Source organism: Lissotriton helveticus, chromosome 6 (genome assembly GCF_964261635.1).
Source record: "Lissotriton helveticus chromosome 6, aLisHel1.1, whole genome shotgun sequence".
Classification (NCBI taxonomy): domain Eukaryota; kingdom Metazoa; phylum Chordata; class Amphibia; order Caudata; family Salamandridae; genus Lissotriton; species Lissotriton helveticus.
The window spans coordinates 260,625,646-260,651,907 of record NC_136067.1 but is presented as its reverse complement, the minus strand read 5'-3'; positions in this window follow the sequence as shown (position 1 = coordinate 260,651,907).

Sequence of the window (26,262 nt, the reverse complement as noted above, 5' to 3'; positions counted from 1 at the left end):
CGGAGAGAAAGACCTGGTTCTTCGACACATCAGAATCGGCACTGGAGTGGCTAGAGAGATGGAGACCGGCAAAAGGCCACAATCCTTGACATGGGAAAGAATATCCCCCATAAGACATATGTCTCCAAGTGGAAGACCAGTGAGGATAGAGCTGGCGAATGAAGTGGACATTCGGAGATCGCTTGGCTGTGGCATCGCTACTGAACTGTGAGGAGCCAGGGCCAGATGTATCAAAAGGTTTCACCTATTTTGTGTCTATGGCAAAATGTGTTCATACATATGGCCCTGAGAACCCTAAGAGACTGCACCAACATTGTTTGATTCCAAAGCTGGATGGGTGAAATATCTATGTGCATAGGCATTCGGCATTGGTGAAGAAGTTTCACCCCACCCAATTTCTATCTAGTAGTAGTTGTAGTAACGCATATTTATAGAGCGCAGCTGTCACCCAAAGGGTATCCTGGAGCTTGACCACAACACTACCTACATATGACATACATTACACAGCCCTTGGAAAAAGACGACTTTTAAGATCCTTTTTAAAAGACAGCAAATCCTGCCTACACCTCAGGAATAGCGGTAAGGAATTCCAAAGTTTGGCGGCCGTAAAGCTGAAAGAGCGGCCGCCCATCCTTACCCTTTTTATCCTGGGGACTGTCACCAAGAATGCCGAAGAGGACCTCAGGGTTCTAGAGGCTGAGTACCAGGAGAAGAGATCTTGCAACATCACTGGACCCAGACCATGCAGAGCTCTGAAGACCAAGCAAGAAGCCTTAAACCAGATCCGTTGCTGAACCGGCAACCAATGAAGATCCGAAAGTGCAAGGCTAGAAGAAGCAGAGCGAGGACGAGATAGGGCCAGCTTAGCCGCCATATTCTGAACCCGCTGCAGCTTCAAGAGCAGAATATTAGGAGCCCCTAGAAGCAGTGCGTTGCAGTAGTCTAACCTACTGAGAATGATACTACGCACTATTTCAATCCTGGCTGAAGGGGGAAATAGCGGAAGAATTTTCCGTAATGTACGGAGCAATAGCATGCATGTCACCGTGGTTTTATTGACAAAGGCATCCAACTGAAGGTTGGGCCCAAACATGACACCCAGATTGCGCGCAGACTCAGCAGCCGCCACAGTGCCTAGGATGGAGGTAGGCCAGAACTCCTCAGGTAGAGGGTGAGGCAGCCGATCCAAAGTGCAATGGAGAACCTCCGTTTTTGATCCATTAAACTGGAGTGAGTTCTGGCGCAGTCAGTCTGCCGTAGAGGTCATGCAACGGTGAAATGTTTCCCTAGAAACCGCATCCTCGCCTTCAAAAGAAAAAATAAGTTGAGTGTCCTCGGCATAATTGATGACCGATATGCCGAATGACTTAATCAATCTTATCAACGGGCGAAGATACAGGTTAAATAGAATCGGGCTGATAGCCGAGCCCTGAGGCACGCCCTGATTTACTTTTTTGACTGCTGACGGAAAAGGTGGCAAAGCCACAGCTTGTTGCCTATTGCAGAGGTAGGAAATCAACCAGTCCAAGGCCTGACCGGTCACCCCGGACTTCTGCAGCTTGCTTAGTAGCACAGCATGGTCATCCGTATAGAACGCGGCCGACATGTCGAGCAGCACAAGAAATGCCGCTCTTCCCATGTCGACACGCGAACGTAGGGTATCCAAAACTGTCACCAGAGCTGACTCAGTGCCGTGAGCCGGCCTAAATCCAAATTGGGCCACGTCCAGGCAGGCGTTGGATTCAAGGAAGGTAGACAGGACCCTAGTGACCAATTTCTCCAGTATTTTTACAGAGAAAGGTAAAAGCGAGATGGGCCTGTAATTCGCCGGGCACAAAGGATCCAAGGTGGCTTTTTTTAGCAGAGGTGAAACCCCTGCGAGCTTCCAGCAGTCTGGAACTGTGGCCGTAGCTAAGGACTGGCAACAAATGGCATGAAGCGGGAAAAACAGCTCCGCCTGGAACACTTTCCAGAATTTATGGGGTAGCGGAGCTAATGGAGATCCAGAAGAGACGCTGTTGGCCAGCAGACAAAAATCCTCCAAGAAAGGAGTAGGAAAGCAGGTCAACTGAGGCTGTGCCACCTCCTCACTAGCAGCGTCAGAGGCCGCTATGCCAGCAGAATCCGATGAGGGAGAAGATGGAGAGCTAAGCGGACAGGAAGCCGAGAGCCCATTCAGTATATTCCAGATTTTTTCCTCAAAAGCAGGGGCTAAGGAATCACATAGCTCCTTGGAAGCCGGAATGGTGTTTGAAATACAGGCAGGATTAGATAGGTCATTAACTATTTTGAACAAAGTTTGAGACTTGTTCGCTGCCTTAGCCAAGGTATCCTCCAGGTACTTCGCCTTAGCATCCCTGATCAGCATTTTATAGTCTTGAAGGGATTTTTTATAGAGCAGTTTATCTGGTTCAAAATAGTGCCTTCTCCACGCTCTCTCCGCCTGTTTACAGCGTAGTTTCTGTTGGAGGAGGTCGTTGGAAAACCAGGGAGAGACCCTCCTAGGCTTATATTTTGCCTTACGCAGAGGAGCCACCTTATCCAGTGAATCTACAATCTGCTGACAAAGAGCAGAATAACTTTCCTCCACATTCTCCCCCAAGGAGAAAGCCCTAGGAAGAAATGTGGGTAGACTGGGACACTTCAGGATCCGCGACCATTGCTGACTAAGCTTTGGATTACCAGTGCCGCTCTTATTCAACGAGCCTGCTGGTAAAAAGATGGAAAAGTGGATCAATGCATGGTCCGTCCAGCATTGCTCCACTACCCCCTTAATCGAGACCTGCGAGTCATCCGCAAAAATCTTGTCCAAGGGATGACCTTTTACATGGGTAGGGGAGAGCACCAGCTGCGTAAGATGTACATTACTGCAAGCCTGGCAGAGTTCTCGATAGGCGAGGTCATGTGGGCCATTAGGCCATAGGTTGAAATCGCCCAGCACTAAAAACCTGGCATGTGAGTTAGACAGATCATAGATAAGATCTATCAATTCCTGAGGGGGTGGCATAGCGCTGCCGGGAGGTCTATAGCAGAGCAACCCAGCAACCATTACACCACTCTGGCCTTTTAGGGAAAACCCCAAAAGTTCGAAGCCAGTGACCCCTTTGACTACAATCTGCGAGACGGCGAGTGAATCCTTAAAAATAAATCCCACTCCACCGCCTCTCCCGCTTACTCGCGGATTATGCTTGATCGTATAGCCCGGGGGACAGGCCCAACCGAGCTCGACTCCGCTAACCGCCCTTGTCCAAGTTTCGGTCAAAAAAAGAACATCCAGCTTCAAGGATTCAACAAGGAGGGCAATCTCTGCATGATGTTTGCAGAGCGAGCGAACGTTAAGCAATCCGCAAGAAAGAGCCACCGAGGAAGCAGGAATAGTACCCGGTTGCCTGCCCGTGCTAGAATGGTAGTCCAACGAGCACAACTCAGCCCTGGAATACACCAGGCGAGAAGGGGCAGCATGGCTAGCGCTTGACGCGACCGGTGCGCGAACGGGCGCAAACGGGCTTACCTCTGGCGCACCTCCGGCGCGCCGCCGGCTCGCCCGCTGCGCGCCCACGCTGCGCGCTTGCTCACTCATCCCTTATGAACTGAGCTGCGCGGGAGTCCTGTGAGGAAAGCCTCTGGACCCGCAAAAAGAGGGCGCCTGAAAAACGGCCCGACCAGGAGAACACCCACCCAAGATGGCGGCCGAAAACGCAGCGAGCAGTTCCAATCGCCCACTATTCTGCCTGAGGCCCACAAAGTGTGGGTGGTTCCACGATAATAGTGCAGGTAAGAGCCTGAGTCTATGCCCCCAAATGTCCAAGCTGCACAAAGCGCCTGCGACCTATGTGGCAGCGCGAGTGTCAAGTAAGATAAAAAGTTAAAAATAGCTAGCAGCTACAACAAAGGGTTGGCGTGAGTGCAGTAGGTAGAGAAGTCTACAACTGACCAGAGAGGAGCGTCTTAAATACTCTTTCCAGTTCTAGTTTAGAGTCAGGGCGACAGGCACTCTGCACAGTTGGGGACATGAGTCGTTCTAAGCCCAGAGTGTGGGGGAGCAGGGAGAGTGGGCATTGGGTTACAATTGTTGTATTTTATAAGTTAGATGAAAACACTACACCACACATCATGGAACATAAGAATGATATAGTCAAGAGGATGACATCCGGCTGCCCTCTCGGGCTATGGGCAAAATTCAAGAAGGGTTTGACTCATCCTAACATTGAAGCTGTAAGCTCTGAGGGAATTATATTAAATAGGTATAAGCATGGGGTTGTCAAGTTATAAAAGTTTCAGACTCCCTGCCTGGAATGTCAACAGCCTGGGGGACAAGCTTAAAAGAGGAATAGTGTTGCAATTTCTTAAGTGATATTCCCCTGTGGTGGTCCTGCTCCAAGACACTTATTTTGTCAGAAACACCTGTAAAGCGCTGACGTGGAGGGTCTACCGCTTGGTTGCACATTCTGGGTTTACCTCGAGGTCCAGAGGTGTGTGCGCTATGACCCGACGATCCTTCCCGATGATGATTCACCATACCTGAACTGGCAATCTGGGAAGATACGCTGCAGTGTTGGGAACGTGGGAGGGTGTCCCAATTACCCTGGTATCTGTATATGTACCCCCAGGAATGCAAGCACTGGCATTCAGATCTGGGAAGTCTCCTACTAACATTCCATGTGGGCAGTCTACCAATGGGAGGATCAGAAAAGAAGGCAGCACGGGATAATCAAAAGCTGCACCACCTAATTATACACAAGTCACAAATATACTTTTGGTCAAAGTTGCCCACCCCCCGGGTCCACTGCCAACAGACCACACAACTATGGGACACTTAAAAAAGCACAGAGAGGCAACATAAATATTTCAAAATGCACAAATGCACAGTAGACAAATTAATCCGGACTCTTCGATGATGTTAACAATGATCCTTTCAGGGATTCTTGGACCACATATGGCGTAAAATGATGGAATAGTACAGCCAAAAGTGCAGCCAACGTGTTTCTCCCTAAATAGGGCTTCCTCAGGGCTGAAAGCATAACATAGATACAATCACATATTCTGTTGGTAGCACAAGGCAATTACATCGTGTATAGCAATATAATAAAATACTCTTCAAAAATTCACATGTTTAACATTGCTACCAATCTCATTATTGTGATAATCTTTCGCACCAGTGATTAGAGTTCATCTGCATGTGGCAAGATTCGAAAAAAGAGCCCGAGAAGGAAAAAAGAAAAACAGAAAGTTTGTGAACACCCCGTGAGTTCAATGAAAGATTCAAGAGAAAAGCCCGACAACAAAGCCATCATTGAACAATGAGCTATCTAAACTATTTCTAAAAAAATCCAAAATTGTCATACAGAATTAAATATTAACATCACTAAAACAAACCACAACCATTACATAGTGTGGAGAAGTGTGGCTCAATGGTTAGAGCGGCAGACCTTGATGCAGAACGCTGGCCAGGGACCAGGGTTCGATTCCCGCCTCGGCGGGATCGGGCTTAAATTCCTCTGACCGGATATTCTCGCCTCAGTGCCGAATCTAAGCATGGGCCCCACGCTGCAACTCTGGGCAATAGCTTGCTTAGTCTCCACAACGGCCCCCGATGCACAAGGGATGCCTGGTTTCACCATGGGATGCCCAGGAGTGGACACCTCACAAGGAAAAGCCAGGAGGGGTTCCCTTGTGGTAGGAGTACAAGCGCCGGGATGCCTCCGGGTTACTGTTCGCGCTATACAAATACAACACATTTACATTTACATATACATTTGACACCAACCAGTGCTAACCAATTTAGTCCAAAGACCACAACTAAACTCAGTCATCACCAGTAAAAAAGTACTCCAAAATTTTAATGGTCACTGATAATTCACCCAAGCATAATAGAAAACCCGCTACTGGAATTTGTTATAATCAATCAAAAATTATGCTTGTAAGCGCGATGGTTTGTCTCCATGGGTTGCTTTGATAAAATGTTGTTAATGACATTGTGAAAATTACAGCTAGCCAGGGATGCCTCTTTCGGCAAATTCTCGGGATACAACATCAATTGGTCAAAATCACTGATATTTGTGCTGAGGGGAAAAATTACCCCTGCCCAAAAACTGCAAAGTGACACGGAAGGCTTTAAATATCTCAGGATCTATATCACCAAGGATCCCAAGCTGTATCACTTTCATAATCTCCTACCACTGCTGCAAAGACTACAAAGTGATGTAGATCACTGGAAGCCTCTCCCGCTGTCGCTCCTAGGTAGAGCAGCGCTATTCAAGATGATGTCCCTGCCCCGCTTTTTATAGGTCTTGCATATATATAAATGCGAAAAAAAACAAATGTATGTCTATAAATCCACATAAAACCTTTAAGGGACATTTTTTTCTAAATAATCAAAAGCTTGATCTGGTCACAAATTTTTCATATTTAGGTGTCACCCTAGATTCAAAAACCTCATGGAGTACACAAATTGAAAAGAGCAAAACCATATATAATCAGAGCTCTCTACCCATTTTAAAGCGCCATGGGGCTAGTTTAAGTAAATCCATATCTCAAGCACTAGAAGTTTACAAATTTAAGGTGCAGTCTGGTGCTCTGTATGGAGCAGAACTCTGGGGTATAAAAGCAGGTAACATCTTTATGAATTGTGAAAATAACCTTTTCAGAAGGTTATTGAAGTTGCCCAGACGTACACTCTTGTACCCTTGTTTTTGGATTTAGACATGAAAAGAACGGATCATATCGCATTACTTAGCCCATTGTTGTTTTGGGTCAGACTTTGGAGTACTCCTGAACTTACAGATTATAGACAAGGTATAATAGAAGTCAGGTGTCTGGATGATTATAATACAATCTCATGGCTTAATCATGTTAATCATTGGTTCCATCGAATAGGCCTTGTTCATTACTGGGATGACCCAGCAAGCTTGACGCAAAGAAGTAAGATCGAGGTTAAGAATCGATTCTGGTATTATATAATACATCATTACCATAATAATCTTTCTTGTGGGTCCATTACTCGTAGTTTTCTTGATTTTAAGAATGTTTCATTGTTTGAGGAATTTTTAAATGCGATACAACCAGCTCTAGCTAAAAGCCTGTACCTAAAATTTAGATATGGTATACTGAAAACAAAAGTAGTACTAGCTAAATGGGATAAAGGTCAATCAAAAAGCACAAATTGTACATGTTGTGATCTAAACCTAAAAGAAGATGATATTCACATATTGTTCTTTTGTACCGCCTATGAACGTGCAAGGAAAAAATGGATCAAACCTTTGTGTAAAGCCTTAGGCTTCCGCGTATACCAGGAAGCATATAGGATTGTCAAGACCGACACCAGACGCCTCATTGTGTTTTGTCTAAGCAGATTCCTTTTGAATGTTGGGTATGCACGTAAAACTATGGCCCTAGATCTATAGACAATATACATGTGCATATCAGACGCAGGCTAGGTTGTTTTTAGATGTGTTAGAGATGAAAATTGTTATATATTTTGATTTAATTTTTATGCCTTTTTAATGGGGATGTTTTACAATTTTTATTTTTGTTGTTCGGAATGTTTAGTTCTGCTTCCAACTGACTGTGTAATAATTAAGTATAATGTAAGTTTATTGTCTGAAATGTACAGTTTTCGTTACAAACCAAATCGGCAATTTTATGTATAATGTGTTGTGTTTTATTGTATCTTTTATGGCTAATAGTAGCCGAAATAAAGAATAAAGATAGATCCCAAGCTGTATCACTTTCATAATCTCCTACCACTGCTGCAAAGACTACAAAGTGATGTAGATCACTGGAAGCCTCTCCCGCTGTCGCTCCTAGGTAGAGCAGCGCTATTCAAGATGATGTCCCTGCCCCGCTTTTTATAGGTCTTGCATAACTCATCCATTCCAGTTCCCACATCATATTTCTCGGCCATAGAAAATATGCCTCCTCCGGGTGGGAGGTACACCCCGAAAATCATTTTTCAAAACCGGTGAGGGGGTGGTAAGACCGAGGAATGGGACTCCCAGACATTAAAAAATATTAGTGGGCCACCCAGTTGGCTTCCATCAATCAAGGTATATACCAGCCCCATGATGATCCAGGGTAGCAAATGGATAGATGGCTTTTGTTGGTGGGATCTCATACTTGGGCCATTTATTCCAGACCTGGTCAATTACAACTAACGGGACCCACATCACAGGTGGTCCAGATATGGCATACCACTCACAAAAGTCGGGGTTGGGACAACAAACTCACACAGGCAACCCCTCTGTGGGACTCGGAATGGCTAGAAAGCTTGAGGAAATCAGAAGGCTTTGATAAATGGGACATTATAGTACTGTATCGGGTGGGAGACCTATAGAAGGGGGGGGTAGTAGCATTTTCTTAACTGCATAGAGAATATGATTTGGCAAACGTGGAAAGATTTAGATACCTGCAGGTGCGTCATGCCTTATAAACAAAATCCCAGCAGGAGAGACACTCCCTGAGGCCTTGCTATTGGAAGATAGAATCCTGGCCGAATATATGCCGACAAAGGCAATGTCACAGACCTATCGTAAATTGATTAACCACACTCCTGCCCCCCTGTCCAACCCCGCAAGAAATGGGAGATGGATCTAGAGGAACTAGACGGCGAGGACTGGCTAGAGGCACTAGCTTCTCCCATGGAAGTCGCAATTTCATCCAGACTTAAACTGGTACAGTTAAAAATATTGCATAGAATCTATTACTCGGGCCAGCGCTTGTCAAAATGGGCTATATTATGGGATCAAGCTGTGGGTGAAAGTGTGGCCAAGAGGGCACATTCCTACACGCTTTATGTGGGTGCACCTACATTAATAGATATTGGGCAGAAGTACTCCACAGTATGGAAGAAACTCTGGGGCAGAAACAGGCCCTTGATGCCAAACAATGCTTGCTAAATGTATGGGAGCCAAAAGATCTAGGTAGCTAGGAGAAAATATGGTTAACACTGGGCCAAATGGTTACAAAAAGGAATATTGCCAGACTCTGGGGAGCACAGGAGGTTTCAACAGTCAGTGTGTGGAAAAGTAAATTTTGCCATGTTATATGTGCCTACGTGTTCCCCATGTTATGCCATATGTGCATGATCGATATACATGTATTCCCTTTCTGATCGATTAAAGACGCAATTATAGTTGTGTCCATCTCTAGTATGCCAGTTTCCAGTCTTCGTGAATACAACGAATATCAGGCCTATGTAAAGCTACGTTGCCACGTTTTACAGTGTGCACGTTAATTCATTGAATTGTCCCCGTTTCTAGGCCTCAAAAGGGCCCGGACTCAGATTCAGCTCCTGTTTCCTGAAACCTCTCTGAGGAGCGATACAGCCCCCACCTGTATCCCTGACCCTTAGCTTACTTTCATGCCTCGCAGTGCCCGGCTCGGCCTGGCTCTGCCTCTCAGTCTGCCAAGAGTATGTTATGATTCTAGTTATCAGTCCAGCCCTCCTTCTCTGCATTCCTAAGCTACTGCATCGCATCAATAGTTTCCGTCATGGTCTAGCCTTTATGTCTCCATGTAAGAGAAATACTGTATTAATATTCATAGAATATTCCCTGCACCCGCACTACATGTAGAATTATGTATGCACCAGTCTTAGTGTCTGTTAGCCTTTGCCCTGATAACCTTTGGATTCTATCAACATGTTCTCTAAACACTAGATACTAGATATGCTTAGGTACATGTCGCCCTGACACTCCAGACTTTTCGTCTCCTCTTCTAGTGCAGAAGTCATAGCCCCCCAGTTCTCCCTAGTAACACGTTATTGCCAGTTTGCGCGCACCACTAGGTTAGAGGTCCCAGCTGCTCAGGTAGCCCCCTCCATGTTTCCGCCTCTTTTATGACATATTCTGTTACGTTTACATCACATGTCTATGTATACGCCCTGTACACGCCTTCTTGTTACACCCACTTTATGCCCTTATCTTTCGCGACTGCTACAAACTCCGCCTACTGCTACGCCTATTGTATTGAATGCCATGTAAATGTTTTAACTATATATACTTGTGCACTGTTATTAAAAGCTAGCGCTCCTTTGTCCCTGCCCCAGGCAGCTGCCATCCCATCCCCGTACAGGCTGTCCTGTTCCAGTCCTTTATGCTTAATTAAAGCCTGTCAACTCTAGCTACCTCGTATCTTGACTCTTATTTATTGAGCTATCTATTTGTATGAGTATCCTGAAAAATAGTACCGGTAATTAATTATTTATTTACCACATAATGGCGCCCGAATAGGGACTTGCCCTTTCCCCACGCGCCGGAGAAGCCACGCAGGCCCCCTGATCCTCTGCAGCCGTGACGGAACCATCCTGCGCAGCGGCAGATATTTCTGCTTCAAGTATCCCTCAGGTCCACGGAGGAGACGGAGGTTGCGGTCCAGCATCCAGACGAGGCGGTGGAAGAACGCGGCGAGTCCCGACCAGAGCCCAAGCCGAGAGTTCAAGGTCCGAGGTATCCGGAGGCCCACCTGTAACTGAAGTCCGAAGTTCGTCCGTCCGTCGTCGTAGCAGTCCAGTCCAGTCCGAGGCCTTCCGTTCTTGCTGCCCGGTGAGTACCGTTACTGGGGTAGTATCTAGACAGGGTCAATTAATTTGTCTCTGGTCCGTGGGTTTGGGTACACAGATCCAACACGAGGTGTCCACTTAGGTGGATGCGGGTCCTGACGTGTCTCTTTATGGGACCGGTAAGTTTCGTACTGTTTCAGCAGTGCATCTAGTCTGTTCTAGTAAGTTCTGTTCTCGAGAAATTCATGTGTTCTGTTCTCAGCATTTCAGGTAGTATCTTGTCCGAACTGTTATTCTAAATGTTATTTCATGTGTTTTCAACGTCGTGGTATGAATGATTCGTATTGCAGTTATTATTGTGTTCATTGTGTATTGTATTGTGTCCAGACTCCAGTCTAGTCATGCCTCTGTTCTCAAAATTACGTCAGCTAAGAACTAGAAAAGGTCTGCTCGAAGAAGCAGTTCCTGTCCCGCCTAGGGACAGTCCAGGTCATTTTATGTATCAAAAGCATGGCATAAGTGCCATATTATATCTAGACTTATGGGTGGAGTACACCAAGGAATTAGAGGAAAAGTATAGATGGCCCGTATCAGGTACATGGGATGCTGAGTGCATCATGCGAGTAGAAGAAGTATTATGGAAAAAGAAAGCCAGACAGTCCCAGAAAGATGCCATCGAGTTATGGCGCAAAGAATCTCATAAAAGAACCGAAAAAGAAATCAGAAAGTCAGAATTAAGTAGAGAATCCTCTGAAAGAGCCCAAGAAAGGGAATTGATCGAAGTAGGTGAACGAGTTAAAGCCGAACAGTCAGACAGACAGAGAAATGCCCTCATTAAGGGTATGTATCCTCTTCTTGCCGAGGGCTTGCCAAAAGCAACCCCGGAAGCACCATGTAATTTTCCGCCGCCATTAGTTCCGATTAAGCTACGTCACAAACCGACCGCAGCTGATATTTTTCTCTCGTCCTATTTGGACGACACAGTCCCAGAATATGCGAATCCTGCTCCGCCAGCTCCAGTAAATAATGTAATTCCTGTTCTTCCAGCCACCGGGGCACCTGTTACAGCACCTGTTACGGTACCCCCGGTCCAGCCCATAGTACAAGTTCCCGCTACATCGGTCACTCTGCCAGCACGAAGAGTATCAGTCGACGATTCCAGTTTAGGGGCCACGGGAGGAGGTCCTCCTGGCACCCCGCCGCCGAATAAACGTGTAACATTAGTCGAGTTACATGAACGTGCGTTACAGCGTACGCCCAAATATCAGTCCGTTGCAGATATCAGGCGAGCTCTTACCGAATGCCGTTATGATCCAGTCCCAGGCGATGATAATATGGTTTTATATTCATTGCGTGTAAGACGGGTGACCGAGTATTTGGACACCCTACCGAATATGAAAGAAGATCTAGACAGAATATATCGTTTCATCCGTACAGGAGAAGATCCAGAAAGTATTGGCGAAATCATGTCTCTCAGGAAAGCTGAGACCCAGCTCATGTTATTAAAGTTTCTAATCAATTGCTTAATAAGGGAACAAGATTGTCCGACTAAAGATCCGACCGAAATGAAAGTTCTGACCAGGTGGAGTGATAATATAGCCGAGGGTAGACACAGGACACTCAGTAGTATAGAGAGTATGTACAAGAAAATTCGCAAGGAAATAATAAGGTTACACGTACAACGTAAAACAGCACAAGTAAGCGAGAAAGAAAACGACTCTTCTACCGAAGAAGTAGAAGACGAGAATACCGCCAGAATAGCGTATGTAGGTAAATCTAGATTTCCAGACCGACATTTACGCCTAGAACACAAGAAAGTCATTCATCATCCAGCACCAGAACAAGGTTCTCTGGAACAAGTATTTCAAGCTACCGATCACATTTTGAAATCACGTATCGGTTATAGTGAACTTAGTACCATGCATGAACAAGAACTAGCCCGATCAGCAGTCCGATGGATTACTGATTCTACCACTTTTCCAGACGAAATAGTGGCACAAATGTTTCTGAAACTGCCCCCAGCCGAGCAGCGACTGGTGGGTATGTATATGATCCAGCACCTCATTACACTGTATGAGGGTCAACATTCTGATCCAGGTCCGTTACATGATATCCTGAACGAGTTACTCCAGTATAAATGGAAAGGTTTAGGTACCGATTTAATTAGTGTCATTTTAGAACAGCGCCACAAATATAGAACGTTTCTGAACCCGCATTTTGTTCACGTCTCACCCCCAGAAAGTAAACCATTTTACATAGATAGACAGCATCCGTTACGAGAAGTACACCCAGTTAGGACACCAGATGGTGAAATGCAACGAGTATTTGTTTACACCCCTATCACAAAGATGGAACTCTTAGAGATGAAGAAATTAATTCCCTGTCACGACAAAGATCCAGCAGGGTTCCATCGAGAATTAAAAGACATGCTCCGTATGGGAGAATACACGTATCCAGATATTATTAAAATGTTAAAGGTCCTGTTGCCCGCCGGGGTATATGAGAAACTCAAGGAAAAAGAATGGGAGGTGGGAGAGAAAAAGATTGATTGGACAGCTCTAGAAGCTGAAGATAAAATACGAGTACCAGGTACCGGTCTTGGGGACAAATGTAAAGAATTGCCAGAGTTATTGATTCAGGTTTTGCCAAGATTATTAGCCACGAAAAAGGAAGATTGGGATGCAATCTCAGCATGCAAACAGAAACAGGATGAAGACACTAGTGATTTTTATTCTAGATTCGAGAAATGTTTTAGTATCAACAGTGGTCTCAGGACGAGTAGCGAGTCATACCCTCATCTTTTTGTTACTAAACTAGTCGAGAATTCAAGTCCACAAGTTAAAAATCGAGTTTTGAAAGTCGAAAGTACTTGGCAAGCTAGTACCCCGTCCCAGATGTTACAGATGCTCCAGTATCACCAGAACAGAATCAGGGAAGAGCAAGAACACGAAAGGAGACGTATGAAAGACACGAAAATGAAAGTACTAGTTGCACAATCTGTTCCACAAGACAGTCAGAAGAGGGGTCCGAATCAAGCCAGTCATCCTGCAGCTCCCGTTAAAGGGACATGCAACTATTGTAAACAGCCAGGTCATTTCATAAACGAGTGTGCAGTTCTGAAACACAACATAGCCACTGGTAAAACTAAAGAAAGACCACGTCCGCCTAGACAAGAGCAAGTTTCACAGACTTCTCAGTCACCACAGAATGCACAACAGACAGTTCCAGCACCGCAGCCTATCGCTGCAACACAGCATGTTACACAGCAAATGTACCAGTATGCCCAGTCAGAGTATCCAGATTATCAACCGTATTCATGAAACAGCCTAGAGAGGGAGGTAGGCTTGCCTCTCATCGAGATACCTGTAGATCAAGAGGGTCCCTATGTACACAGTCAAGTATTAGGGAAAGACAGAAAGTTTTTGATTGATACAGGGGCAAGTAGGACTACTATCAGTCATGACGAGGTTCCAGGGGCTCCGCTCTCAGGCTCTAGAAATGTTTCCCTTGGATTTTCAGGAAAACCCATAGTTAACGAGATATCAAAGCCAGTTACTCTAGAAGTTGGTCCATTGTCCCGAACTACTGATTTGTTACTTACGAAGTCATGTCCAGAAAATTTGTTAGGTATCAAAACATTAAAAGAATTAGGTGCAGTTATTTGCTGCTCCCCAGAAGGAATACGCTTGTTTTTAAGGGACTTTAAAGGTCACTATGTATTACTTGATTTTGATCCAAGATTGTCCAATGTACCGCAGCATTTATGGGCGCAAGGTCCAACTGATGTAGGGTTTATGCAAATCACACCCCATCGTGTGACTCTCAAGCAAGGTATAGTCCTGCCACGAATCAGACAGTACAGATTGCCACCTGAGGCTGTAGCAGCCTTATCCAAAATTATTGACGAGCTCATTACTCAAGGAGTGGTTATAGAAACTGACTTCAATGTATGTAATTCTCCTATCATTCCAGTCATGAAACGTACTGATCCAAATGCACCTCCAGTATATCGATTGGTGATTGACCTTCGAGAACTTAATAAATGTATCATACCCCAGTATCCAGTAGTCCCAGATATTTCATCCTTATTGACAGCTATTGATTCTGAAGCTACATTTTTTACAGTAATAGACCTCAAGAATGCATTTTTCAGTGTTCCAATTCATCCAGACAGCCAGTACCTTTTCGGTTTTTGTTTAAATGGAAGGAGCTATAAATTCACACGAGCTCCTCAAGGTTTCACAGAAAGTCCTAGTATTTACAGTCAAGCACTTAAAAGACAACTAGATGGATTCACCATCGGATGCTAATGCATCAAAATTACTGGAAATAACTGCAACCTTGGGACTCGAAGCTTTTATTGATAGCCCTACTCATGTCAAAGGACATATGTTAGATGTTCTTTTTTCTACGGCACCGATAACAGTTTCTCCCCCGCTCCCAGTCCTTTGGTCCGATCATTTTTTATTAAAATTTGTTATGTCTTATGAGACGAGGTCCAGCCAAAGAACACAGAAGGAGGGATCTTGCCAATCTAGAGCCTTCCATCTAGTGACAGCGGATATGTTATCCGATGCTCTCAGTCAATATCCTTGTAAGTTGACGGGGTCTTTAGAAACGGATCTAACCCTGGTTCAGGAATGGCTGTGACTGAGATTTATGGAGTTGGCTCCTGTGAAGTTCACGAGAACTGCTCCCCGTCACGACTCTGCGCCTTGGTTTACGGCTACATTACACTCCATGCGTCAAGACTGTAAAAAGGCGGAACGTCTTTGGCGCCGTAAATATGATCCATTGGAGAAATCTAAATATCGTGCGAGCCATTAAAGGCTACCATAAAAAGATTGCGGAAGCCAAAAAGGAATACCTTGAGCGGAGGATTGATCGTGCGGATAATACAAGCAGGGAACTCTTTAGAATTGTTAAGGAGTTTGCAGAGCCTGCTGTAGGAGCTCCCCCTCACTCTCATACCGAAGGGTGGATACGACAGCTTGCTGACTTTTTTGTCACTAAGATTCTAGCCATTCAGGATTCCTTTCCCCCTGTGGATGTATCTGGGGTAGCTGATGCTTTCGCCCAGAATGGACCGGTATCAGCCTCAGAAGCCGAAAGTCAACCCACACTATCGGTCTTTCCGCAAATGACTTGCACAACCTCCCTGGAGCTACTGACACGGCTTCAATCGGGCTCACCGTTGGACGCGTGTCCAGCGAGATGTTTGGGCAGGGTGGCTCCGGCACTTAACAACTTGCTGAACCCCCTGCTCAACTTATCTTTGAGTTCCGGAGCGGTGCCGCGGGAGTGGAAACATGCACTCATTCTGCCGCTTATCAAAAAGCCTCAGTTAGATCCGCTGCAATGGGCTAACTATAGACCGATCTCCCTCCTCCCTGCTCTGGCGAAGGTAGTTGAGAAGCATGTTCAACTCACTCTTACCACCTTTATTGAGAAGAATAACATTCTGCATGATTCTCAATCTGGTTTCCGTGCGAATTACAGCACGGAGACGGCCCTCGTGGAGGTGACCGACGCCATCAGGGAGACGCTCGATCGGGGGGGAAGGCTATGTTAGTCCTGCTGGACTTGTCGGCGGCCTTTGACACCGTCCCTCATGCGGGTCTCCTTTTAAGACTTAGGGAGATCGGCCTGCGGGGGACGGTGTTGGACTGGTTCAAGTCTTTCCTATCGGACCGCCGGCAGGTGATCTGGGCTCCCCCGTTCTCCGCTGAAATGCAAGCGCTAGAGGTTGGGGTTCCTCAAGGGTCCATTCTGAGCCCCACCATATTTAATATCTATATGGCCCCTCTGGCGCTTGTAGCGGAGACTTATGGGGCCCGGGTCATCTCATATGCTGATGACACCCAGCTTTTGTTCACTTGCAGCAAAGGTGAGGCTTTTGACGGCGACAGGATAAGGGGCTGTTTGAGTGCAGTATTTGCGTGGTTTCTGAGGCACAGCCTGAAGTGCAACTCAGATAAATCTGAGCTGCTTTTCTTCGGCTGTGCTCCTGATCCGGACTGGAAGTCCTGGTGGCCCCAGGACATGTTTCCCCCTGAGCAATCATCTTCCCAAGTAAAAAATCTGGGAGTGCTGCTTGATGATGCTCTCTCGTTTAGCCCCCATGTTATGGGGATATCCGGGAAATGTTTTGGCATCCTCAAGATGTTGAGGAAGTTTCTTCCTCTGCTGTCCCTACAATATCGGAAGACAGTAGTGCAGGCGTTGGTGGGATCTAGATTAGATTACGCCAATGCACTCTTTGCAGGTCTGCCCAAGTATCTTCTGGCCAGACTGCAAGTTGTGCAAAATTCGGCGGCCAGAGCTATTTTCGGCTTGCCAAGGAGAGCCAGCGCACATCTGCTTTTGAATAGGCTGCACTGGCTGCCGATTTCGAAAAGAATTAGATTTAAAATTCTTACGCTGGCCTTTAAAGCCCTTCATTCCATCGGTCCTAATTATATTAGGAAGCGGATTGCTTTCTATGTGCCACGGAGGGTGCTACGATCTGCCGATCTGGCTAAATTGGAGGTGCCTCCGGCTAAGCGTGTTCGGATGGGAGAACGAGCCTTTCAATTTGTGGCAGCCCGATGTTGGAATGAGCTCCCTCTCCCTCTACGCAAAGCTACGAACCTCCTGGCGTTTAGGAAAGAGTTGAAGACTCTCCTCTTTTCTGTGTAACTCTTTTAACAACTGTGCTGCTCCTCTATGTGTTTGTAGATCTTAGGCCTCTTTGCAAAAGCGCCAGGACGCCCCCTTGGGCAGCCGTGCGCTCAAAAAATATGGCCTTAACATAACATAACATAACAATATTCATATGCCAACTGACACTGCCCTGCTCCAGTATGTTGATGATCTACTGATCACAGCCCGTTCTGAACGTGATTGCGAACGTGCGTCACTTACAGTCCTGTATTTCCTAGCCGAGATGGGGCACAAGGTGTCCCCTTCAAAGCTTCAGTTCTGTGTCCAGCAAGTGATCTACTTAGGCCACTTACTGTCCAAGTGGGGTAGGCAGTTGACACCAGACCGTATCCAGTTGATAGCGAGTCTTCCACAGCCCAAGACACAGAAGGAGGTACGTGCTTTTATCGGCCTTACTTCTTACTGCAGACAATGGATTCCTCAGTATGCATTTCTAGCTAAGCCACTGATACAGTTAACGACACAGGAGGCAGCCGTATCGACTGTTCTCCCTTGGACATCTGAACATACACTTAGTTTTAATGAGTTTAAGAAAGCCTTATGCCAAGCACCTGTTCTAGCTACACCGAACTACAGTAAGCCTTTTACACTTTTTGTCACAGAACGTGATGGTACTGCATTATCTGTTCTCACACAAGATCAAGCAGGACAGTACAAGCCCTGTGCTTATTTTTCAAGCACGTTAGATCCAGTAGCCCAGGCTCTGCCTGCGTGCCTCAAGTCAGTTGCAGCCACAGCACTAGCTATCAGACAAAGTGATTCCATAGTATTAGGACATTCCCTGACAGTACAAGTTCCACACTCCGTGGAAGTTCTTTTAAACCGAACTCAGACTCAGCACTTGACCATTGCACGTTTAACAGGTTATGAACTGACACTGTTCCAGCCACACATAGAAATCAGACGCTGCAACGTTTTAAATCCTGCTACTCTGTTACCGTCAGTTACTTCAAATCCCGCCACACATGACTGTGTGGAAGTTGTTAACACTATGACTAAGCCAAGACAAGACCTGACAGACATTCCATTACCTAATCCCGACCTGACACTTTATGTGGACGGTTCATGTATGAGAACGAGTACAGGAGAACTAGTAGCCGCGTATGCAGTGACTACTGACACTGAAGTTATTGAAACACACCGTATTGACACCCTGTCTGCTCAAGCAGCAGAGCTAGTTGCTCTGACCCAAGCCTGCATACGTGCCAAGAACCTGAAAGTAAACATATATACAGATTCACGTTACGCATTCGGAGTCGTACATGACTTCGGAGTGCTCTGGCAGGAGAGAGGTTTCATGACTTCTCATGGAACCAAGATTCAGCATGGTCTCCTCATTCAAGCTCTGTTAGATGCAATACATTTACCGACAGCTATCGCTATCATGAAGTGCAAAGCACATACGAAAGTTACTGACATTATTTCCCAAGGTAACGATCTAGCAGATCGAACAGCCAAGCTTACAGCTCAGACTCCCGACATTCCAGTTAACAAAACACAGATATCCACTCCAGATCCGACTACATGTATGACAGTTAAGGACCCTACACAAGATGTCATAGACATACAGTTACATGCTACTTCTGAAGAAATCAAGAAATGGTCCGAACAAGGAGGGGTCCAGACAGATCAAGGATGGGTGACGAAGGGAAAAGCCACATGGTTTCTCCCCGACTCTATGGTTCAAGTCATTATTAATACCGCACATAGTCCAGCACATCTAGGAGAAAAAGCCATGTTAGACAGTATCCAGAACCTTTGGTTTAACAAGCACTTACGAGCTGCAGCCAAGCAGAAAGTCCGTACTTGTATGATATGTTGTCAATTCAATCCAGGTAAAAGTGTCCCGGTGGAACAAGGTGGATTCCAGCCTCCTGACCACCCTTTTGAAGTCCTCCAGATGGATTATATTCAGATGGAGCGATGTTGAGGTTTCAAGTATGTCCTCGTAGTTGTATGCGCTTTGTCCAGGTGGACAGAAGCATATCCAGTTCCAGACTACACAGCAGCGACCACTGCCAAGCAGTTGGTTCGTGAATTCTTCCCCCGTTATGGACTCCCTAGGGTCGTGTATTCTGATAACGGCCAGCCATTCTCATCTGAGCTCATGAAGCATGTTTCCCTCTTGTTAGGGTACCAGTGGAAGTTCCATTGTGTACGCCATCCTGAAGCAGCCGGTCTCGTAGAGAGACATAATCAGACCCTGAAAATTCGAATTGCTAAGATATGTCAAGAGAAAGGTGTAGACTGGCTAGTTGCCCTGCCAGTTGCTTTGTTCTTTATGCGCATGGTCGCACACTCCAGATCAGGTCTGTCCCCTTATGAGGTCGTATTCGGCCGCCCCCCAAACATGTGGGGTACACCTAGACCCCGCAGTATTACAGATGTTTCCAGTAATATGCTGACAGATTACCTAGCTTCCTTGATGTCTGCCCTACACTCTTGTCGTTCACAGGTTGCCGCCGCATTTCCAGACAATACTGAAGTGAAACCGCATGAGGTCATCCCCGGGGATCTCGTTTTGGTCCGGAATTTTGATCGTTCAAGTCCGCTGGAGCCCCGCTGGAAGCAACCTCAACTAGTCCTCTTGACCACCCGTACGGCCGTGAAGTTGGAAGGCCGTAAGGGGTGGGTCCACCTGTCCCACATCAAGAAGTTCCATGGACTACGAACTAAAACTTTTTCAAAGGATTGTTCCATTTCGAAAGACTGCCCTATTCTCAAGGACTGTCCCGCTACTGACTTTGAAATCAAGCCCTCCCTGTTAGAGAAAACTCCGCAGCAGGAGTATAAATCCAAACTACGGTCTAGTAAAATAAGTCAGCCAGTTTAATTGTCTAAGTCCCCCTCGGGTGAAACGGTTAGACAGGTATCTGACATGTATGAGATAGACCCCCATAGTGAGAGAGTTAGTCAAAACTCTATCCGATGTATCGTTTTTCTAAGTTTTCTATTGTTTCTAAGTTTGATGGTTACCTGCACAAGTTATGCATTGCATTTATGTTTTCCAATTTCTCATGTAAATAAGTTTGCTAATGCTACAATAGAGCACACATTTAGTGATCTGCCTCCTCACGAGTTATCCTATCGTCTTGCTATGAGAAATAACACATTCATCAGAATGTTACACTATTCACACCAGACCAGCAATGCTACTAATTGTTGGGTGTGTGGTCGACTTCCCCCTTTCCAGACACCGAAGGGAGTTCTGCCACTCTTTCCTTATCCGTTTTCACATAATGGTTCGTGTGGAGCATGGTCCATGTTAACGTCATCTTCCAATGATATGTCCCTCCTGAATAGAACATGTTTTCCAGACAAGCAAGGTCTCTCCCATAGAACAGGGTTAGATCTAGAAAATGAAGTTTATAATTTAGGTAATTATTCTTCGAATTTCATGGTCCTGAATGTTCAGTCTGATACTACTCCAGACTTACCTGCTATTTCAGTACTACCAGTCAAAGGCGAATTATGTGTCAGAAATAATGGTTCCGCACATGTAGGACATAGTGATTGTACTACTACTGTCGAGTATAGTGACAGTGGGAAATCTATTTTCAAAGCTTCACGTCATTCTTATTTTGTTTGTGGTCAGACCGCATATGTTCGTCTGCCCCTCGATTGGGATGGAACATGTTACATTGCCTTCCTACTGCCACCAGTTTTTCTAGCCCCATCTGATTACCATAGAAACACGCATCTAGTACACGTCAGACCTAGAAGGGAGATCGAGTCCCCAATTGTCGATCAAACTGAAACTGCTCTAGAACAGTATACAGATTTCAATAAAGGTTTTTTATTCTTTATAGGCCCTATCCAGAATAGTAAGTTAATACGTAGATTAACCAGAACCCTTGAAGCAGTAGTGAATGAGACTACTTCTGCTCTAGGTAACTTAACCGAAGAGCAATCTGCTATGAGATTTGTCGTGCTCCAAAATCGTCTCGTTCTTGACGTCATACTGGCCGATAGAGGTGGAGCATGTAGAGTCATCGGATCTAGTTGCTGCATTTTCATTCCTAATAACGCGCCGTCTGTTTATTCAGCTATAACCAGACTTCATAAAATTGCCCATCAGTTACACCAGAATCCAGGCACCTGGACATGGTCCGGTTGGCTCTGGAGTATCATATCTGCCTGGGGATGGAAAGTATTGTCATTTCTAGGTATTGCAGTAATGATCATATTCAGTTGCTGCCTCTGTATACAATGTGGCCCTGCGATTTGCGGCATTTGTGCTACCTCTTGTATTCCTAGTCCTAAGTCCCGTTCCAAGACAATTCGAGACGAGCAAATGATGCTATATGAAATAATAGATGGTATCATGAATATTGATGTTTCCTGATGGAAACGTAGGGCACAAGGAGGGAATGTGGAAAAGTAAATTTTGCCATGTTATATGTCCCTACGTGTTCCCCATGTTATGCCATATGTGCATGATCGATATACATGTATTCCCTTTCTGATCGATTAAAGACGCAATTATAGTTGTGTCCATCTCTAGTATGCCAGTTTCCAGTCTTCGTGAATACAACGAATGTCAGGCCTATGTAAAGCTACGTTGCCACGTTTTACAGTGTGCACGTTAATTCATTGAATTGTCCCCGTTTCTAGGCCTCAAAAGGGCCCGGACTCAGATTCAGCTCCTGTTTCCTGAAACCTCTCTGAGGAGCGATACAGCCCCCACCTGTATCCCTGACCCTTAGCTTACTTTCATGCCTCGCAGTGCCCGGCTCGGCCTGGCTCTGCCTCTCAGTCTGCCAAGAGTATGTTATGATTCTAGTTATCAGTCCAGCCCTCCTTCTCTGCATTCCTAAGCTACTGCATCGCATCAATAGTTTCCGTCATGGTCTAGCCTTTATGTCTCCATGTAAGAGAAATACTGTATTAATATTCATAGAATATTCCCTGCACCCGCACTAAATGTAGAATTATGTATGCACCAGTCTTAGTGTCTGTTAGCCTTTGCCCTGATAAACTTTGGATTCTATCAACATGTTCTCTAAACACTAGATACTAGATATGCTTAGGTACATGTCGCCCTGACACTCCAGACTTTTCGTCTCCTCTTCTAGTGCAGAAGTCATAGCCCCCCAGTTCTCCCTAGTAACACGTTATTGCCAGTTTGCGCGCACCACTAGGTTAGAGGTCCCAGCTGCTCAGGTAGCCCCCTCCATGTTTCCGCCTCTTTTATGACATATTCTGTTACGTTTACATCACATGTCTATGTATACGCCCTGTACACGCCTTCTTGTTACACCCACTTTATGCCCTTATCTTTCGCGACTGCTACAAACTCCGCCTACTGCTACGCCTATTGTATTGAATGCCATGTAAATGTTTTAACTATATATACTTGTGCACTGTTATTAAAAGCTAGCGCTCCTTTGTCCCTGCCCCAGGCAGCTGCCATCCCATCCCCGTACAGGCTGTCCTGTTCCAGTCCTTTATGCTTAATTAAAGCCTTTCAACTCTAGCTACCTCGTATCTTGACTCTTATTTATTGAGCTATCTATTTGTATGAGTATCCTGAAAAATAGTACCGGTAATTAATTATTTATTTACCACAAGTGCATGGAAGAAAAACATGGACTCGTGCATGATCAGGGAAAAAACTGTGTATATATATCCTGGGGATGCCCGAGAAAATTGAGGCAAGTGTGGGGTAAATGGAACACATACAGAGGAAATATCTGTACCCCACTTCTTCTGGGCCCCCCACCCTCGATCAATCAGAGACTTCAAAACAATGACGAGTAAACTGCTCATTGATGCTAGAAGTTTGAAATCAGTATAACCCTTAAGAACCAATACTGTCTAACTATCCTCTAAAAATGTGTAGTGAGTAATATTATTGCATTATTTTCTTTTCAATAAAAATATTTTTGAAAACAACTTGTGCATATCAGATCCAATTTAATTATGAAATGACTGTGGCACACTAGAGCAGCTTTCCCCGAACTATCGCTTCAGACTAATTCATTTCAAATTCCTACACCACCTATACTGTACCCCGACACAAACTGCTGGTGTTGCGGAACCCCATAGGCAACCTTGCTGCACTTGGCCCGGGAGTGCCGGCCCATAGCTGGCTTTTGGGTTGAAGTGATTAAACACATAGAGGACATGACCGAACAGTATCTGGCGGGGACTCCTCTGGTGACACTGTTGGGATCTGTACACAACACCCCGACTGCCAGGTGACGACTCACAGCATTTCTACTCTTATTGACGAAAAGACGAGTGGCTATGCACTGGGGTAAAACAACGTCCCCTGCCATAAAAGCCTGGATGATGGACATTACATATTGTAGAGATCAACTGACATGCTATTGGGAACTTTTACCTGCCCGATCTCGACCTAAAGGCATTTGGGCCCCATTTACATGCTGGCTCCGATCCACAGATGGGGATGTGCCAAAATCTGTCGCAGACATGAACAGACTGGACGCTGACAATTGGAAAGGGTCATGATTTACTGTGTATGACTCAGTTACCCTGGATGAGTATAGTGAAGCCTATGTAGTGCTACACATGTTGAACATTATGTGAACACGGTGTCTTGCAATGTCATCTGTATCAACGGCGCCTCCAAGCCATTGCGGTAATGTTTAGGTTCTATGTTTGTAACTGTAAAGTCCAAAAATAAAATTATGACATGACCAACATTCTTAAAAAGAAGTGTAGGAATGTAAAATAATTTCGAATAAACAAAATAGTGTTTGAGTATCCCTAGCAGAGAAGGCGGTAATATAAACTTTGATTCAAATTTTATCCAATGACTCAATAGGAAATTTGGTTCCCAAGTCCACTTCCCATTTTATTTCTATAACAGTTTTTTCAGTGGGATATATGGGTGAAATAAGAGTTTTATATAAAATGGAGGTCTTCCAACCATCAGATTACTTCATGTTATTGAACAAAGTATTTGTAGGCCTACCAGGAAGACAGAGGAGTTTTGAAGACCTTCATAAAGAAGCTTAGCTAAAAAGTTATATTGTTTACAGCAGGATTTGGGTAGATGATAAAGTTAAGCTAGTTGAGAGAAAAGTATCAATGTAGCGTTGTGAAAAAGTTGGGAGACAGTATTTATACCTCAGAGTTTCCAGACCTTCCAGAATAGTGTTTGGTCATTGATTTTAAGCATGTTATTGTACTACAGTGTACTGGACAGAAAAATATCTGTGAGAGAGAGGCAATTAAGCAGGTTCAGTCTATGCAAGGGTCAATAAAGTGGCAGGTCCCATAAAATATTTTGAGAGGTTTTGTCATAAAAATATTTTCTATACCTGAAATGTTGTGATGTAGCCTTATCTTGGAGACTAGAAGCAACAAACTGGATACCCACACCTATTTTAAGCTAAAAGGTTGTCAATATTTAATAAAGTTCACGAAATTTACATCCCTGTTTGCCTTAGTTTTTTGGGAGATTGCAAAGATATCCTTGCCTTGTTCCATGGAATACTTGACAATAAACTATCCTATTGGTAAAAAAAGACTTAACAATCTTAATCGGCAACAAAACAAAGTTTATAATAGGTAAGAGCATCCCTTTTATTGTGTCATACATACCCCACCAAGAAAGGTGTATTGGAGACCATTTCTGTAGTAAACGTTCTAGACTTTGTCCTAGTGTGTCCAAATCTAATTTGAGAGTATTAAGCATAGATTTTGAATACCAAATCCCAAGTCACTTTATTTTGGTCATCTTCCAGCGTACTCCTACGTGTTGAAATGGGTATCTAACACAAAACATATTAATGGATCAAGCCTCAGATTTGTCTATATTCAATTCACAATCAGAAACATTCGAGAACTTAGACAGAACCAGAAAAAAGGCTGGCAGAGAAATCTCTGGTTTTTAAACATATAATAAGATATCATGAGCATAGGTGGTAAATTTAAGTTGGTTAGAATTATAGGTGAATTCAGAAATGGAATAATTCTGCCTAATGTGTTCAAGAAATGGTTCCAAAGCTAAGACAAATAGCAATAGAGACAATGGGCAAGACTGACTTGTGCCTCTATGCAACTGGAAATTAGGAAAACATTACCATTTACTAAAACACCAGTCTTCAGAGAGCAGTATTGTCAGGGTCAGCTCACCTGAGAGCCAGGTTCAGAGGGAACACAATAGCCCACCCACACACCTTAAGGCTAGCCTTCAACGCTTAGTTTAGGAATACGTTTTACTGGATAACCTCCAGGGGAAAGGGGGTTGAGATGGAGAGAGAGCAGGGCCAGTGTAAGACTTCTGTGGTCTTGGATTCTGTAACTGCTATGCTTTCAGGTTCTGGGGGTTTTCTCCTCATGGATCAATATACGACTAGATTCCTTTGAGTATTCACACAGTGAAGCTTGGGCACAGAGGGAAACATGAAAGATTCAGGGTTACACAATGGTAGATGTAAACATGCAAGCAGTCTTATTTTTACAATTATAGACAAGCTCAAAGAGCACTCACCAGAGCTGGCAAGTGACGAACTTTCATCTTTACGTTACAGGTATGTACTCTTGTTCTAGAGGTATCCCATTTTCTCATAGGGGCATCAAGAATTAGGCCTTAGAGTCAACAATAGTGCTAGTTTTGAATAGGGCACAATCTACCCTTTTGACTTGAAGGGGTTTCTCAAGGTAGCATAGCTTTCCGAAGAGTCTCTTACCAATAGTTTAAAAAAAATCATGATACAGTGCACTGACCTTGTCTTCGTCTAGCTGCCTTATTCAGGTTATTTAAGGTATCCCAATCATCGGTCAACTTCTCCTTTTTGTCTTTGTAGGAGTTCGAGATACCAAGAGAAAACTACCTGTAGGTAGTGCTGTGGTCCTGGATGAGGGCACTGGCCGGGGTTGAGATGCTGTATCGGCTGCATCCTTCTCCCTAGGTAAGTATAAAGCCAAGTAAGAACTGGAAGATTTCGGCACAATATTTATAGTCCGTACCCAAAGACGGCTGCCAAATCTCATGAGCCATCGAGATCTCGAGCCCTATTTGTTCTGTACTCTGGGTGCAAGGAGGCACATACAGAGGGGGTGTAGATGTTTTGGGATTATTTATTTGC